General features: G+C 53.7%; 1 pseudogene; it reads right to left on the bottom strand.

Annotated features, from left to right (window-relative positions):
* Positions 1–606: 606 nt before the first annotated feature.
* On the bottom strand, positions 607–8,968 carry LOC142188686 (uncharacterized; annotated as a pseudogene).
* Between the last annotated feature and the right edge of the window lie 10,777 nt (positions 8,969–19,745).

The raw sequence follows: 19,745 nt of genomic DNA on the forward strand, positions 1-19,745 counted from the left end.
GCCCCTTGCTGCCTCTCACAGCCCTTGTTCACTGCTCTTCGCTGCCCCTCCCTACTCCTCCCTGCCCCACGCTGCCTCTCCCTGCCATCCCTTCCCCTCACTGCTCTTCGCTGTCCCTCCCTGCCCATCCCCTCACTGCTCTTCGCTGTCCCTCCCTGCCCATCCCCTCACTGCTCTTCGCTGTCCCTCCCTTCCCCTCACTGCTCCTCCCTGCCCCACGCTGCCTCTCGCAGCCCTCGTTCACTGCTTTTTGCTGCCCCACGTTGCCCCTCCCTGCCCATCCCTTCCCCTCACTGTTCTTCGCTGCCCCTCGTTGCCCATCCCTTCCCCTCACTGCTCTTCGCTGCCCATCCCTTCCCCTCAATGCTCTTTGCTGCCCCTCGCTGGCCTGTTTCCCGGCTGGTTTCTCACTTGCAGTACCGCTCTCCACCACATTCTTATCGTGAAATCCAATGCAATACGATTCTATTTATGGTGCACTTTCCTTAGGTCATGGAGAAGATCCGCTTTGACGCCATGGCTCTGTCTCTTTGACCATTTCCGAGGACACATATGAGTTATAGTATTAGGGGATTATTCAGACTGTGCGCGAGGTTTTCCGATTTACTGTTTTTATTGAGAACCTGCCATACAATGGTCTTACCGCACCGTACTATCGTCACAACGTCTGTAATACACATTATAACTTAGAGGATGGCTATAATGTAACCCCTTCATACCGTAAACGAGCCCTCCATGTTATTTGGTGGCAGGGGTGGGGGCTGAAAGCAATGAAGTAGCTGACGAATGAATTAGTGTCCAGATAAGGTCCACATGCCACCAGTGTCCGGTCTATGGTGGACCATCGTCAAGCAAAGAGCAGCCCCGACATCTTGTCATTGGCACTTGCCTCTGGGCTTGGGGGATTGAGTAGTCACTTTAATCCAAGAAAAGCAGAATTGTTACCCAAAGAGGGTCCATGTCTATGACCCCTATACACAGGGTATGGCAGAACCCATCCAGAGCCACCATGTTTGACATTCTCTATGGCCCCCCAAGTCGCGCAGTGTTACCCAGCTCAGCGCCATCTTCTATTGTCGGATATTTCCGTCCTGATTTGGTATTACAAGAAACACAAAAAGGTGCAAAATATCCACGAAGATCAACTGGTGTCAGTGAGGTGCTAGAGGTCTTCTTCACCTAAACTTGGGTGCATCTTGTCGTCCAGCATGACTAACATACACTCCATGGCCAAAACCATGCGGACACCTCCTAGTCACCGAGTCCAGCCATTGTCCAATCTCGGACAGTTTTAGCAGTATCACTGTCGCCACCATCTCACCCTCCTTGTAGTCCAGTTTTAGGTTAAAAGCTAGTGTCTTCTTCCAGCTTCTCGATCCTAAACCTGGCCATAGACATGACACCAATTACAGTTGGATGAGCCTATTAATGTGTTAGGGGTCACCATTGGAGGAGAGGAGGATCACGCGGTTGAAACCCTTTTGTTGTGTTGTAGATGGCGATTGCTAAACCTCCGGGCAGAGACTTTCACCCAGTTCATAAAATATGCAGACTCAGCCAAGTGTGTGTATTACATATATATATATATATAGCGTTATATATACACATACATACATAGGGGAGTCAGGCATTTGGGTGACTATTGTGTATGGCCAGCTTTATAGAACTCTCGCTTTACAAACTATGAGGACATGGGGTAAAGTGGCCGGATGTAAAGTCTTGAGAGCTCCAGACCTGAAGTGATCTCCTTCTGCTGAATCCGGACGCCCCCTATCTTATTAGTAAGGTCTCCGGTAGGGGAGGGTGACCGTGAATATCGGGACTTTTTAGGCTCTGAGTGAGTCTATCACCTCCTCGATATAGATGAGAATAGCCGATCACACGTTCCGACTCTCTGATGTTCGATGAGGTTCGCCTTCTGCGTATAACACTTCCCACACTTAGAACATGAATACGGCTTCTCCCCCGTGTGAATTCTTTGATGGGTCACAAGATTAGACTTCTGAGTAAAGGATTTCCCGCACTGGTTACAGGAGAACGGCTTCTCCCCCGAGTGAATTCTCTGATGTTCTACCAGATTGGACTTTTTCATAAAACCCTTCCCACACTCGGCGCAGGAGAACGGCTTCTCCCCCGTGTGCACCAGCTGATGTTTCACCAGATTGGACCTTCTGGTAAAGCTCTTCCCACATTCAGGACACGAAAACCAATTCTCCGCGGCGTGAACGCTCTGATGCTGAATGAAATCTGACTTCTGGGTAAAGTTTTTCTTACACACGGAGCACGAGAACAACCTCTTGTTTGCATGGTGCGTCTTCTGATGTCGGAACAGTTTGGACTTCCTGGTAAAACATTTCTCGCACTCCAAACATGAGAAGGGCTTCTCTCCCGTGTGAATTCTCTGATGTTCGACGAGATTGGATTTCCGCCTAAAGCATTTGCCGCACTCGGAACACGAGAAGGGTTTCTCTCCTGTGTGGACTCTCTGATGCTGAATGAAGTCACATTTCTGGGTAAAACATCTCCCACACTCAGAACACGAAAATGGCCTCTCGCCCGTGTGAATTCTCTGATGTCGGATAAGACTGGTTTTGGATTTGATAGATCGCCCACACACGTTGCAGGGATATAATTTCCCAGCTTTGTGATTTGCACGTTTCTTATCGATACAGTCCAGATGAAGAGAAAGCTTGTCAGGGGAGGGATGAGAGGACAGATCGCGACCATGCAGGACGGGGAGTAGCGGTGGGGCCGGGTGGTTTCGTACCAAAGAATCCTGGGTAAAATGACGACCTTCTCTTTCGAGATCTGGAGATAAAATCAGATTTCCATTTGAGATATTCCTGCGGTTTATTAGTCCTGTGCAATAAAAGAAAAAGTGAAGACAAACGTTAGAACAAGAAACCAAAGAACCCTGAGCCGCCGTAACGAAGGAGGCGAGAGACCAGGCAAGGGGTCACTTTCTTTAAAGTTTCGGTTCCTGCCGACTTCTGGCTGCTCACATAGCTACAGATGGGATATTATTCACAGACAACCTGACTGTGCGCACACATTACCATCCCTCGACCAGTCCTCTCCTGCCAACTATCGTCCCATCTCACTGCTCCCGTACGCCTCAAAACTTCTTGAGCAGCATGTCCACTCCAAACTCTCCTCCTATCTCTCGTCCAACCTGCTCTTTGACAGACTTCAGTCAGGCTTCAGACCCCGGCACTCCACTGAAACTGCCCTAACAAAAGTCACCAATGACCTGCTAACCGCCAAAGCCAAGCGCCATTACTCTGTCCTCCTCCTCCTCGACCTCTCCTCTGCCTTTGACACAGTTGACCACTCCCTCCTGTTAGAAATTCTCTCATCCCTTGGTATCTCAGACCTGGCCCATTCCTGGATCTCCTCATACCTCACCGACCGCACATTCAGCGTCTCCCACTCACACACCTACAGAGTCCCCCAGGGCTCCGTCCTAGGACCCCTCCTGTTCTCCATCTACACCTTTGGCCTGGGCCAACTCATAGAAACTCATGGTTTCCAGTACCATTGCTATGCCGACGACACCCAAATCTACATCTCTGGACCAGACATTACTTCCCTGCTGGCCAGAATTCCAGATTGTCTAGTGGCCGTAGCCTCCTTCCTCTCCTCCCGCTTTCTCAAACTCAACATGGATAAAACAGAGTTTATCATCTTCAGCCCATCCTGTATGGCCCCTACACCTGACCCATCTATCAAAGTTAATGGAACCCCACTTACCCCTGTTCCACAGGCCCGATGCCTTGGGGTAACCCTGGACTCTGAACTATCCTTCAAACCACATATTCAAACCCTCAACACCTCCTGCCGCCTCCAGCTCAAGAACATCCACCGAATCCACTCCTTCCTCACCCCAGAAACTACCAAGATGCTCGTCCAGGCCCTCATAATCTCCCGCTTAGACTACTGCAACACCCTTCTCCATGGACTCCCAGCTAAGACCCTCGCCCCCCTCCAGTCCACCCTAAACTGCGCTGCTCGCTTAATCCACCTCACCCCCCGATCTTCATTGGCTGCTCCCCTCTGCCAGTCCCTCCACTGGCTACCTATAGCCCAGCGAATTGAGTTCAAGCTACTAACGCTAACATACAAAGCCATCCACAACCTGTCCCCTCCCTATATCTCTGACCTCATCCACAACCTGTCCCCTCCATATATCTCTGACCTCATCCTCACCTGTCCCCTCCATATATCTCTGACCTCACCTGGCCCCTCCATATATCTCTGACCTCATCTTCACCTGTCCCCTCCATATATCTCTGACCTCACCTGGCCCCTCCATATATCTCTGACCTCATCCACAACCTGTCCCCTCCATATAGCTCTGACCTAATCTCCCGCTACCTGCCCACACGTAACCTCAGATCCTCCAATGACCTCCTACTCCGCTCTGCTCTCATCCGCTCCTCACACAACCGTCTCCAAGATTTCTCCCGTGCATCCCCCATACTCTGGAACTCCCTACCAAGACACATAAGACTGATCCCCACAATCACAAGAAGGCCCTGAAGACTCCCCTATTCAGGAAGGCCTACACCCCCCAATAACACTATCACCGCACCGCCATCTGTACAGTCTCCCCCTCCCCTTCTGTCTCTACCCCCCTTCCCCCATAGACTGTAAGCCCTCGCGGGCAGGGCCCTCTACCCCACTGTGCCAGCCGATCACTGTTAGTATTATATCTACCTGTATATTCTGTGTATTGTATGTAACCCCCAAATGTAAAGCACCATGGAATTAATATAATAATGTAAAGCACCATGGGATTAATATAATAATGTAAAGCACCATGGGATTAATATAATAATGTACAGCACCATGGGATTAATATAATAATGTGCAGCACCATGGGATTAATATAATAATGTACAGAGCACCATGGGATTAATATAATAATGTACAGAGCACCATGGGATTAATATAATAATGTAAAGCACCATGGAATTAATATAATAATGTAAAGCACCATGGAATTAATGGTGCTATATAAATAAACAATAATAATAATAATAATAATTGCCTGTGTGTATTTGCCCTATACTTGCAGTTCAGTGTCCCTGAGTCTCTTATATTACGGTTTTCAGCTATTTGCTATTGTACAGTTACTCCTGGCAGAATGACAGCACATTATCAGCAATAGACGGGGAGGGGACAGACTGCTCCTTACTGTACACACTCACGGCCTGACAAAGAAGCCATAATGGGGATGTTAGCAGGAGAAAAGCTAGTATAGAACAGACTGCCCCTGTATATATCATATAACTCAGGTACCCTTTAAACATGGAGGTTGCGCAGTATTTTACTACTCCCCTACTTTACAAAGCAGAGACCTGGCGACAGCGCCCGCCATAAGAGCCATCACGTTCCCTGTCCGTACAGGGCGCTGCATGACAAGGTGCCATAGACTGTAATAGAGTGGTAGTACATTGCCTACTATGGTAGAAGTCATCTAATAATCGCAGGTTCAAGCCCCGTGGGGGAGGGGCTAAAGCTAAAAAAAAAATTACAAAAAGTTTTATAAAAACCTGTAAAACAAAGTCTATATTTTCAAGTCACCCCCTCAAATCACAACTTTTTTTTATTATTCACCTACAAATCCTCCCTCCTATACTCTGACCCTGCTAATATGTCACCTTATGAGAAGCCGTCGCTGCTCACCTGGACGGACGTCTACAGGGATATCCACCTCCTTATATTGCCGATCGCCCCTCATATACATCTCCTCTTCTTCCTCTACAACAACCACCTTAATATTCAGCAGATCTTCAACCTAAACACAGATGGAAAGGGTTACAGTAGCCGGTTGGGTAAAATCAGCCTGAAATCTAAGGAAAGCCGAAAAACCATGTACCTGAGGGTCCTGTGTGACATGAAGATCCCCCTCTGGACAGTCTGGGGTATACAGAGGACGGGGACATCTCTCCGGGGGGTACAGAGGATGGGGACATCTCTCCGGGGGGCACAGAGGACGGGGACATCTCTCCGGGGGGCACAGAGGACGGGGACATCTCTCCGGGGGGCACAGAGGACGGGGACATCTCTCCGGGGGGCACAGAGGACGGGGACATCTCTCCGGGGGGCACAGAGGACGGGGACATCTCCCCGGGGGGCACAGAGGATGGGGACACCTCTCCGGGGGGCACAGAGGATGGGGACACCTCTCCGGGGGGCACAGAGGACGGGGACATCTCTCCAGGGGGTTTCTGTCACTGGATCCATCTGTAGGACACACACAGTGACTGAATACATTGTGTATTACGTGATGGGCAGAAGATGGGGGAGGGGGATCTAGAGGATGAACATCTTACACAGCCGCTCAGCTCTCAGGTAAGTCTCTTCTTCATCATCTATTACCTCAATCTTAATATCAACCTAAATAGACAAAAACAACTCATTGAAATAAAGCTTTAATTTATCATGTTAAAGGGATTGTTATATTTAGTGAGACCTCCGATCCATCTACCTGATCACCCACTAGGACGTCACCGTCTATCTGTGGACAGTCCGGGGGGCACAGAGGACGGGGACATCTCTCCGGGAGGTTTCTGTCACTGGATCCATCTGTAGGACACACACAGTGACTGAATCTAGGGGCTGATCTAGGGGCCCCTCCATACTGCTCTCTACCATCTCTCCTCTTACCTGGTGATGTGAGGGTCAGATGATGGGGGGGGGATCTAGGGGCCCCTCCATACTGCTCTCTACTATCACTCCTCTTACCTGGTGATGTGAGGGTCAGATGATGGGGGGGGGGATCTAGGGGCCCCTCCATACTGCTCTCTACCATCTCTCCTCTTACCTGGTGATGTGGGGGTCAGATGATGGGGGGGGGGATCTAGGGGCCCCTCCATACTCCTCTCTACCATCTCTCCTCTTACCTGGTGATGTGAGGGTCAGATGATGGGGGGGGGATCTAGGGGCCCCTCCATACTGCTCTCTACCATCACTCCTCTTACCTGGTGATGTGGGGGTCAGATGATGGGGGGGGAGATCTAGGGGCCCCTCCATACTGCTCTCTACCATCTCTCCTCTTACCTGGTGATGTGGGGGTCAGATGATGGGGGGGGATCTAGGGGCCCCTCCATACTGCTCTCTACCATCTCTCCTCTTACCTGGTGATGTGGGGGTCAGATGATGGGGGGGGGGATCTAGGGGCCCCTCCATACTGCTCTCTACCATCACTCCTCTTACCTGGTGATGTGGGGGTCAGATGATGGGGGGGATCTAGGGGCCCCTCCATACTGCTCTCTACCATCTCTCCTCTTATCTGGTGATGTGGGGGTCAGATGATGGGGGGGGGGGGATCTAGGGGCCCCTCCATACTGCTCTCTACCATCTCTCCTCTTACCTGGTGATGTGGGGGTCAGATGATGGGGGGGGGGATCTAGGGGCCCCTCCATACTGCTCTCTACCATCTCTCCTCTTACCTGGTGATGTGGGGTCAGATGATGGGGGGGGGGGATCTAGGGGCCCCTCCATACTGCTCTCTACCATCTCTCCTCTTACCTGGTGATGTGGGGGTCAGATGATGGGGGGGGGGGATCTAGGGGCCCCTCCATACTCCTCTCTACCATCTCTCCTCTTACCTGGTGATGTGAGGGTCTGGGGGTCGTCCATCATCACCTCCTTGTACAGATCCTTGTGTCCTTCTAAATACTCCCACTCCTCCATGGAGAAATAGACGGTGACATCCTGACACCTTATAGGAACCTGACAACACAATGACACCGTCCTCATCATCCTCCAGACACATCATCCCTTGTGTTAGTGTCTAATGTCCCAGCATTCCCAGCAGCGCTCACCTCTCCGCTCAGCAGACAGATCATCTTGTTGGTCAGCTCCAGGATCTTCTGCTCGTTGTTGCTCTCAGGTATCAGTGAGTGAGGTGAAGGCTCCATGATGGGGCTCGGGCTCCTGCTCCATCCTCCTGACACATGGGGGGGGGCGGCTGCTGGGGGTCACATACTTATCAGATGTCTTCTTCACTACTGTGTAGTCCTGAGTATGGAGAGACCCTGATAAATATCACTATAGACATTCCCACAATCCCTCACCTCTCCGCTCCGGTGTTATTACTAGAGAGAAGAGTCAGCTCATGGGACAGATTTCCCACAATCCCTCACCTCTCCGCTCAGCAGGTAGATGATCTCCAGGGCCAGCTTTAGGATCCTGTCAGCCATCTTACTTCTGTCCATCACTGATGGGGGACTCAGGGAGACGACCATTGTGTTGTCAGGCCTGAGGAGACACAACTATTGTATACAGTATATACTATACACCCTGTATATACCACCCGCTGTGTACTAGACACCCTGAATATACTATACACCCTGTATATACCACCCGCTGTGTACTAGACACCTTGTATATACCACCCGCTGTGTACTAGACACCTTGTATATACTATACACCCTGTATATACTGCCCGCTGTGTACTAGACACCCTGTATATAATATACACCCTGTATATACTGCCCGCTGTGTACTAGACACCTTGTATATACTATACACCCTGTATATACTGCCCGCTGTGTACTAGACACCTTGTATATACTATACACCCTGTATATACCGCCCGCTGTGTACTAGACACCCTGTATATACTATACACCCTGTATATACCGCCCGCTGTGTACTAGACACCTTGTATACTATACACCCTGTATATACCGCCCGCTGTGTACTAGACACCTTGTATATACTATACACCCCCTATACGCTACACCCAGTATATACATCTGTCTATACTATACCCCCCCTGTATACACAGCACTGTGACATATACTATAGACCTGATATATATATTATACCCCGCTGTATATAGTGTATGTCCTGATATATACTCTACACTCTCTATAGACACCTCTTATATACGGCCCCATATACACGGCTGTACACACAGGGGAACTACAAGTCACACACTGACCAGTCTCTTCTCTCCTCATTGGCCAGGAATTCTGAGGTAAATTCTGGACATGTGACTTTCTGGAGGACCTTTGATGATGTCATGAGCATGTGATCAGTCACATGTGTGGGAGGAGTCAGACTGTACACTGCACACACACAGCTCTGCCCCGTACACTACACTACACACACACAGCTCTGCCCCGTACACTACACTACACACACACAGCTCTGCCCCCGTACACTACACTACACACACACAGCTCTGCCCCGTACACTACACACACACACAGCTCTGCCCCCTACACTACACACACACACAGCTCTGCCCCGTACACTACACACACACACACAGCTCTGCCCCGTACACTACACACACACAGCTCTGCCCCGTACACTACACACACACACACAGCTCTGCCCCGTACACTACACACACACAGCTCTGCCCCGTACACTACACACACACACACACACAGCTCTGCCCCGTACACTGCACACACACACACAGCTCTGCCCCGTACACTACACACACACACACACACACACAGCTGTGCCCCGTACACTGCACACACACAGCTCTGCCCCGTACACTACACACACACAGCTCTGCCCCGTACACTACACACACACAGCTCTGCCCCGTACACTACACACACACAGCTCTGCCCCGTACACTACACACACACACAGCTCTGCCCCGTACACTACACACACACACAGCTCTGCCCCCTACACTACACACACACACAGCTCTGCCCCGTACACTACACACACACACACAGCTCTGCCCCGTACACTACACACACACAGCTCTGCCCCGTACACTACACACACACACACAGCTCTGCCCCGTACACTACACACACACAGCTCTGCCCCGTACACTACACACACACACAGCTCTGCCCCGTACACTGCACACACACACACAGCTCTGCCCCGTACACTACACACACACACACAGCTGTGCCCCGTACACTGCACACACACAGCTCTGCCCCGTACACTACACACACACAGCTCTGCCCCGTACACTACACACACACACAGCTCTGCCCCGTACACTACACACACACACACAGCTCTGCCCCCGTACACTACACACACACAGCTCTGCCCCGTACACTACACACACACACACAGCTCTGCCCCGTACACTACACACACACACAGCTCTGCCCCGTACACTACACACACACACACAGCTCTGCCCCGTACACTACACACACACACACACACAGCTGTGCCCCGTACACTGCACACACACAGCTCTGCCCCGTACACTACACACACACAGCTCTGCCCCGTACACTACACACACACACAGCTCTGCCCCGTACACTACACACACACACAGCTCTGCCCCGTACACTACACACACACACAGCTCTGCCCCGTACACTACACACACACACAGCTCTGCCCCGTACACTACACACACACAGCTCTGCCCCGTACACTACACACACACACACACACAGCTCTGCCCCGTACACTACACACACACAGCTCTGCCCCGTACACTACACACACACACACACAGCTCTGCCCCGTACACTACACACACACAGCTCTGCCCCGTACACTACACACACACAGCTCTGCCCCGTACACTACACACACACAGCTCTGCCCCGTACACTACACACACACAGCTCTGCCCCGTACACTACACACACACACACAGCTCTGCCCCGTACACTACACACACACACACAGCTCTGCCCCGTACACTACACACACACACAGCTCTGCCCCGTACACTACACACACACACACAGCTCTGCCCCGTACACTACACACACACACACACACACACACAGCTCTGCCCCGTACACTACACACACACAGCTCTGCCCCGTACACTACACACACACACAGCTCTGCCCCGTACACTACACACACACACAGCTCTGCCCCGTACACTACACACACACAGCTCTGCCCCGTACACTACACACACACAGCTCTGCCCCGTACACTACACACACACAGCTCTGCCCCGTACACTACACACACACAGCTCTGCCCCGTACACTACACACACACAGCTCTGCCCCGTACACTACACACACACACACAGCTCTGCCCCGTACACTACACACACACAGCTCTGCCCCGTACACTACACACACACAGCTCTGCCCCGTACACTACACACACACACAGCTCTGCCCCGTACACTACACACACACACAGCTCTGCCCCGTACACTACACACACACAGCTCTGCCCCGTACACTACACACACACACACAGCTCTGCCCCGTACACTACACACACACACAGCTCTGCCCCGTACACTACACACACACAGCTCTGCCCCGTACACTACACACACACACAGCTCTGCCCCCGTACACTACACACACACACAGCTCTGCCCCGTACACTACACACACACACAGCTCTGCCCCGTACACTACACACACACACAGCTCTGCCCCGTACACTACACACACACACAGCTCTGCCCCGTACACTACACACACACACAGCTCTGCCCCGTACACTACACACACACACAGCTCTGCCCCGTACACTACACACACACACAGCTCTGCCCCGTACACTACACACACACACAGCTCTGCCCCGTACACTACACACACACACAGCTCTGCCCCGTACACTACACACACACACAGCTCTGCCCCGTACACTACACACACACACAGCTCTGCCCCGTACACTACACACACACACAGCTCTGCCCCGTACACTACACACACACACAGCTCTGCCCCGTACACTACACACACACAGCTCTGCCCCGTACACTACACACACACACAGCTCTGCCCCGTACACTACACACACACACACAGCTCTGCCCCGTACACTACACACACACACACAGCTCTGCCCCCTACACTACACACACACACACAGCTCTGCCCCGTACACTACACACACACACAGCTCTGCCCCGTACACTACACACACACAGCTCTGCCCCGTACACTACACACACACACAGCTCTGCCCCCTACACTACACACACACACAGCTCTGCCTCCGTACACTACACACACAAGCTCTGCCCCGTACACTACACACACACACAGCTCTGCCCCCTACACTACACACACACACAGCTCTGCCCCGTACACTACACACACACACAGCTCTGCCCCGTACACTACACACACACACAGCTCTGCCCCGTACACTGCACACACACACAGCTCTGCCCCGTACACTACACACACACACAGCTCTGCCCCGTACACTACACACACACACAGCTCTGCCCCGTACACTGCACACACACACAGCTCTGCCCCGTACACTACACACACACAGCTCTGCCCCGTACACTACACACACACAGCTCTGCCCCCTACACTACACACACACACACAGCTCTGCCCCGTACACTACACACACACAGCTCTACCCCGTACACTACACACACACAGCTCTGCCCCGTACACTGCACACACACACAGCTCTGCCCCGTACACTACACACACACACACAGCTCTGCCCCGTACACTACACACACAGCTCTGCCCCGTACACTACACACACACAGCTCTGCCCCGTACACTACACACACACAGCTCTGTCCCGTACACTGCACACACACACAGCTCTGCCCCGTACACTGCACACACACACAGCTCTGCCCCGTACACTGCACACACACACAGCTCTGCCCCGTACACTACACACACACACAGCTCTGCCCCGTACACTACACACACACACAGCTCTGCCCCGTACACTACACACACACACAGCTCTGCCCCGTACACTACACACACACACAGCTCTGCCCCCTACACTACACACACACAGCTCTGCCCCGTACACTACACACACACAGCTCTGCCCCGTACACTACACACACACACACAGCTCTGCCCCATACACTACACACACACAGCTCTGCCCCGTACACTACACACACACACAGCTCTGCCCCGTACACTACACACACACAGCTCTGCCCCGTACACTACACACACACACAGCTCTGCCCCGTACACTACACACACACACAGCTCTGCCCCGTACACTACACACACACACAGCTCTGCCCCGTACACTACACACACACAGCTCTGCCCCGTACACTACACACACACACAGCTCTGCCCCGTACACTACACACACACACACAGCTCTGCCCCGTACACTACACACACACACAGCTCTGCCCCGTACACTACACACACACAGCTCTGCCCCGTACACTACACACACACAGCTCTGCCCCGTACACTACACACACACAGCTCTGCCCCGTACACTACACACACACAGCTCTGCCCCGTACACTACACACACACACAGCTCTGCCCCGTACACTACACACACACACAGCTCTGCCCCGTACACTACACACACACACAGCTCTGCCCCGTACACTACACACACACAGCTCTGCCCCGTACACTACACACACACACAGCTCTGCCCCGTACACTACACACACACACAGCTCTGCCCCGTACACTACACACACACAGCTCTGCCCCGTACACTACACACACACAGCTCTGCCCCGTACACTACACACACACACAGCTCTGCCCCGTACACTACACACACACACAGCTCTGCCCCGTACACTACACACACACACAGCTCTGCCCCGTACACTACACACACACACAGCTCTGCCCCGTACACTACACACACACAGCTCTGCCCCGTACACTACACACACACACACACACAGCTCTGCCCCGTACACTACACACACACAGCTCTGCCCCGTACACTACACACACACACACACAGCTCTGCCCCGTACACTACACACACACAGCTCTGCCCCGTACACTACACACACACAGCTCTGCCCCGTACACTACACACACACAGCTCTGCCCCGTACACTACACACACACAGCTCTGCCCCGTACACTACACACACACACACAGCTCTGCCCCGTACACTACACACACACACAGCTCTGCCCCGTACACTACACACACACACAGCTCTGCCCCGTACACTACACACACACACACAGCTCTGCCCCGTACACTACACACACACACACACACAGCTGTGCCCCGTACACTACACACACACAGCTCTGCCCCGTACACTACACACACACAGCTCTGCCCCGTACACTACACACACACACAGCTCTGCCCCGTACACTACACACACACACAGCTCTGCCCCGTACACTACACACACACAGCTCTGCCCCGTACACTACACACACACAGCTCTGCCCCGTACACTACACACACACAGCTCTGCCCCGTACACTACACACACACACACACAGCTCTGCCCCGTACACTACACACACACAGCTCTGCCCCGTACACTACACACACACAGCTCTGCCCCGTACACTACACACACACAGCTCTGCCCCGTACACTACACACACACAGCTCTGCCCCGTACACTACACACACACAGCTCTGGCTCTGCCCCGTACACTACACACACACAGCTCTGCCCCGTACACTACACACACACAGCTCTGCCCCGTACACTACACACACACAGCTCTGCCCCGTACACTACACACACACAGCTCTGCCCCGTACACTACACACACACACAGCTCTGCCCCCGTACACTACACACACACACAGCTCTGCCCCGTACACTACACACACACACACAGCTCTGCCCCGTACACTACACACACACACAGCTCTGCCCCCTACACTACACACACACACAGCTCTGCCCCGTACACTACACACACACACAGCTCTGCCCCGTACACTACACACACACACAGCTCTGCCCCGTACACTGCACACACACACAGCTCTGCCCCGTACACTGCACACACACACAGCTCTGCCCCGTACACTGCACACACACACAGCTCTGCCCCGTACACTACACACACACACAGCTCTGCCCCGTACACTACACACACACACAGCTCTGCCCCGTACACTGCACACACACACAGCTCTGCCCCGTACACTGCACACACACACAGCTCTGCCCCGTATACTACACACACACACACAGCTCTGCCCCGTACACTACACACACAGCTCTGCCCCGTACACTACACACACACAGCTCTGCCCCGTACACTACACACACACAGCTCTGTCCCGTACACTGCACACACACACAGCTCTGCCCCCGTACACTGCACACACACACAGCTCTGCCCCGTACACTACACACACACACACAGCTCTGCCCCGTACACTACACACACACAGCTCTGCCCCGTACACTACACACACACACAGCTCTGCCCCGTACACTAACACACACACACAGCTCTGCCCCGTACACTACACACACACACACACACAGCTCTGCCCCGTACACTGCACACACACACACAGCTCTGCCCCGTACACTACACACACACACACACACACACAGCTGTGCCCCGTACACTGCACACACACAGCTCTGCCCCGTACACTACACACACACAGCTCTGCCCCGTACACTACACACACACAGCTCTGCCCGTACACTACACACACACAGCTCTGCCCCGTACACTACACACACACAGCTCTGCCCCGTACACTACACACACACAACACAGCTCTGCCCCGTACACTACACACACACACAGCTCTGCCCCTACACTACACACACACACAGCTCTGCCCCCGTACACTACACACACACACACAGCTCTGCCCCGTACACTACACACACACACAGCTCTGCCCCGTACACTACACACACACACACAGCTCTGCCCCGTACACTACACACACACAGCTCTGCCCCGTACACTACACACACACACAGCTCTGCCCCGTACACTGCACACACACACACAGCTCTGCCCCGTACACTACACACACACACACAGCTCTGCCCCGTACACTACACACACACAGCTCTGCCCCGTACACTACACACACACACAGCTCTGCCCCGTACACTACACACACACACAGCTCTGCCCCGTACACTACACACACACACACAGCTCTGCCCGTACACTACACCACACACAGCTCTGCCCCGTACACTACACACACACACACAGCTCTGCCCCGTACACTACACACACAACACACAGCTCTGCCCCGTACACTACACACACACCAGCTCTGCCCCGTACACTACACACACACACAGGCACACTGCTGCCCCGTACACTACACACACACAGCTCTGCCCCGTACACTACACACACACAGCTCTGCCCCGTACACTACACACACACACAGCTCTGCCCCGTACACTACACACACACACAGCTCTGCCCCGTACACTACACACACACAGCTCTGCCCGTACACTACACACACACACAGCTCTGCCCCGTACACTACACACCACACACAGCTCTGCCCCGTACACTACACACACACACAGCTCTGCCCCGTACACTACACACACACAGCTCTGCCCCGTACACTACACACACACACAGCTCTGCCCCGTACACTACCACACACACAGCTCTGCCCCGTACACTACACACACACACAGCTCTGCCCCGTACACTACACACACACAGCTCTGCCCCGTACACTACACACACACAGCTCTGCCCCGTACACTACACACACACACAGCTCTGCCCGTACACTACACACACACACACACAGCTCTGCCCCGTACACTACACACACACAGCTCTGGCCCGTACACTACACACACACACACAGCTCTGCCCCGTACACTACACACACACACACACACAGCTCTGCCCCGTACACTACACACACACAGCTCTGCCCCGTACACTACACACACACAGCTCTGCCCGTACACTACACACACACAAGCTCTGCCCCGTACACTACACACACACACAGCTCTGCCCGTACACTACACAACACACACAGCTCTGCCCTTACACTACACACACACACGCTCTGCCCCGTACACACACCACACAGCTCTGCCGTCCTACACACACACAGCTCTGCCCCGTACACTACACACACACAGCTCTGCGCCCCCGTACACTACACACACACACCACACACAGCTCTGCCCCCGTACACTACACACACACAGCTCTGCCCCCGTACACTACACACACACAGCTCTGCCCCGTACACTACACACACACAGCTCTGCCCCGTACACTACACACACAAACACACACACAGCTCTGCCCCGTACACTACACACACAGCTCTGCCCCGTACACTACACACACACAGCTCTGCCCCGTACACTACACACACACACAGCTCTGCCCCCTACACTACACACACACACAGCTCTGCCCCGTACACTACACACACACACACAGCTCTGCCCCGTACACTACACACACACACAGCTCTGCCCCGTACACTACACACACACACAGCTCTGCCCCCTACACTACACACACACACAGCTCTGCCCCGTACACTACACACACACACAGCTCTGCCCCGTACACTACACACACACACAGCTCTGCCCCGTACACTACACACACACACAGCTCTGCCCCGTACACTACACACACACACAGCTCTGCCCCGTACACTGCACACACACACAGCTCTGCCCCGTACACTGCACACACACACAGCTCTGCCCCGTACACTACACACACACACAGCTCTGCCCCGTACACTACACACACACACAGCTCTGCCCCGTACACTGCACACACACACAGCTCTGCCCCGTACACTACACACACACAGCTCTGCCCCGTACACTACACACACACAGCTCTGCCCCCTACACTACACACACACACACAGCTCTGCCCCGTACACTACACACACACACACAGCTCTGCCCCCTACACTACACACACACACACAGCTCTGCCCCGTACACTACACACACACACAGCTCTGCCCCGTACACTACACACACACAGCTCTGCCCCGTACACTACACACACACACAGCTCTGCCCCCTACACTACACACACACACAGCTCTGCCCCGTACACTACACACACACACACAGCTCTGCCCCGTACACTACACACACACACAGCTCTGCCCCCTACACTACACACACACACAGCTCTGCCCCGTACACTACACACACACACAGCTCTGCCCCGTACACTACACACACACACAGCTCTGCCCCGTACACTGCACACACACACAGCTCTGCCCCGTACACTACACACACACACAGCTCTGCCCCGTACACTACACACACACACAGCTCTGCCCCGTACACTGCACACACACACAGCTCTGCCCCGTACACTACACACACACAGCTCTGCCCCGTACACTACACACACACAGCTCTGCCCCCTACACTACACACACACACACACAGCTCTGCCCCGTACACTACCACACACACAGCTCTACCCCGTACACTACACACACACAGCTCTGCCCCGTACACTGCACACACACACAGCTCTGCCCCGTATACTACACACACACACACAGCTCTGCCCCGTACACTACACACACAGCTCTGCCCCGTACACTACACACACACAGCTCTGCCCCGTACACTACACACACACAGCTCTGTCCCGTACACTGCACACACACACAGCTCTGCCCCGTACACTGCACACACACACAGCTCTGCCCCGTACACTGCACACACACACAGCTCTGCCCCGTACACTACACACACACACAGCTCTGCCCCGTACACTACACACACACACAGCTCTGCCCCGTACAACTACACACACACACAGCTCTGCCCCGTACACTACACACACACACAGCTCTGCCCCTACACTACACACACACAGCTCTGCCCCGTACACTACACACACACAGCTCTGCCCCGTACACTACACACACACACACAGCTCTGCCCCATACACTACACACACACAGCTCTGCCCCGTACACTACACACACACACAGCTCTGCCCCCTACACTACACACACACAGCTCTGCCCCGTACACTACACACACACACAGCTCTGCCCCGTACACTACACACACACACAGCTCTGCCCCGTACACTACACACACACACAGCTCTGCCCCGTACACTACACACACACACAGCTCTGCCCCCTACACTACACACACACAGCTCTGCCCCGTACACTACACACACACAGCTCTGCCCCGTACACTACACACACACACACAGCTCTGCCCCATACACTACACACACACAGCTCTGCCCCGTACACTACACACACACACAGCTCTGCCCCCTACACTACACACACACAGCTCTGCCCCGTACACTGCACACACACACAGCTCTGCCCCGTACACTACACACACACACAGCTCTGCCCCGTACACTGCACACACACACAGCTCTGCCCCGTACACTACACACACACAGCTCTGCCCCGTACACTACACACACACAGCTCTGCCCCCTACACTACACACACACACACAGCTCTGCCCCGTACACTACACACACACACACAGCTCTGCCCCCTACACTACACACACACACACAGCTCTGCCCCGTACACTACACACACACACAGCTCTGCCCCGTACACTACACACACACAGCTCTGCCCCGTACACTACACACACACACAGCTCTGCCCCCTACACTACACACACACACAGCTCTGCCCCGTACACTACACACACACACACAGCTCTGCCCCGTACACTACACACACACACAGCTCTGCCCCCTACACTACACACACACACAGCTCTGCCCCGTACACTACACACACACACAGCTCTGCCCCGTACACTACACACACACACAGCTCTGCCCCGTACAACTGCACACACACACACAGCTCTGCCCCGTACACTACACACACACACAGCTCTGCCCCGTACACTACACACACACACAGCTCTGCCCCGTACACTGCACACACACACAGCTCTGCCCCGTACACTACACACACACAGCTCTGCCCGTACACTACACACACACAGCTCTGCCCCCTACACTACACACACACACACAGCTCTGCCCCGTACACTACAA

The sequence above is a fragment of the Leptodactylus fuscus genome, unplaced genomic scaffold (genome assembly GCF_031893055.1).
Source record: "Leptodactylus fuscus isolate aLepFus1 unplaced genomic scaffold, aLepFus1.hap2 HAP2_SCAFFOLD_632, whole genome shotgun sequence".
Lineage (NCBI taxonomy): Eukaryota > Metazoa > Chordata > Amphibia > Anura > Leptodactylidae > Leptodactylus > Leptodactylus fuscus.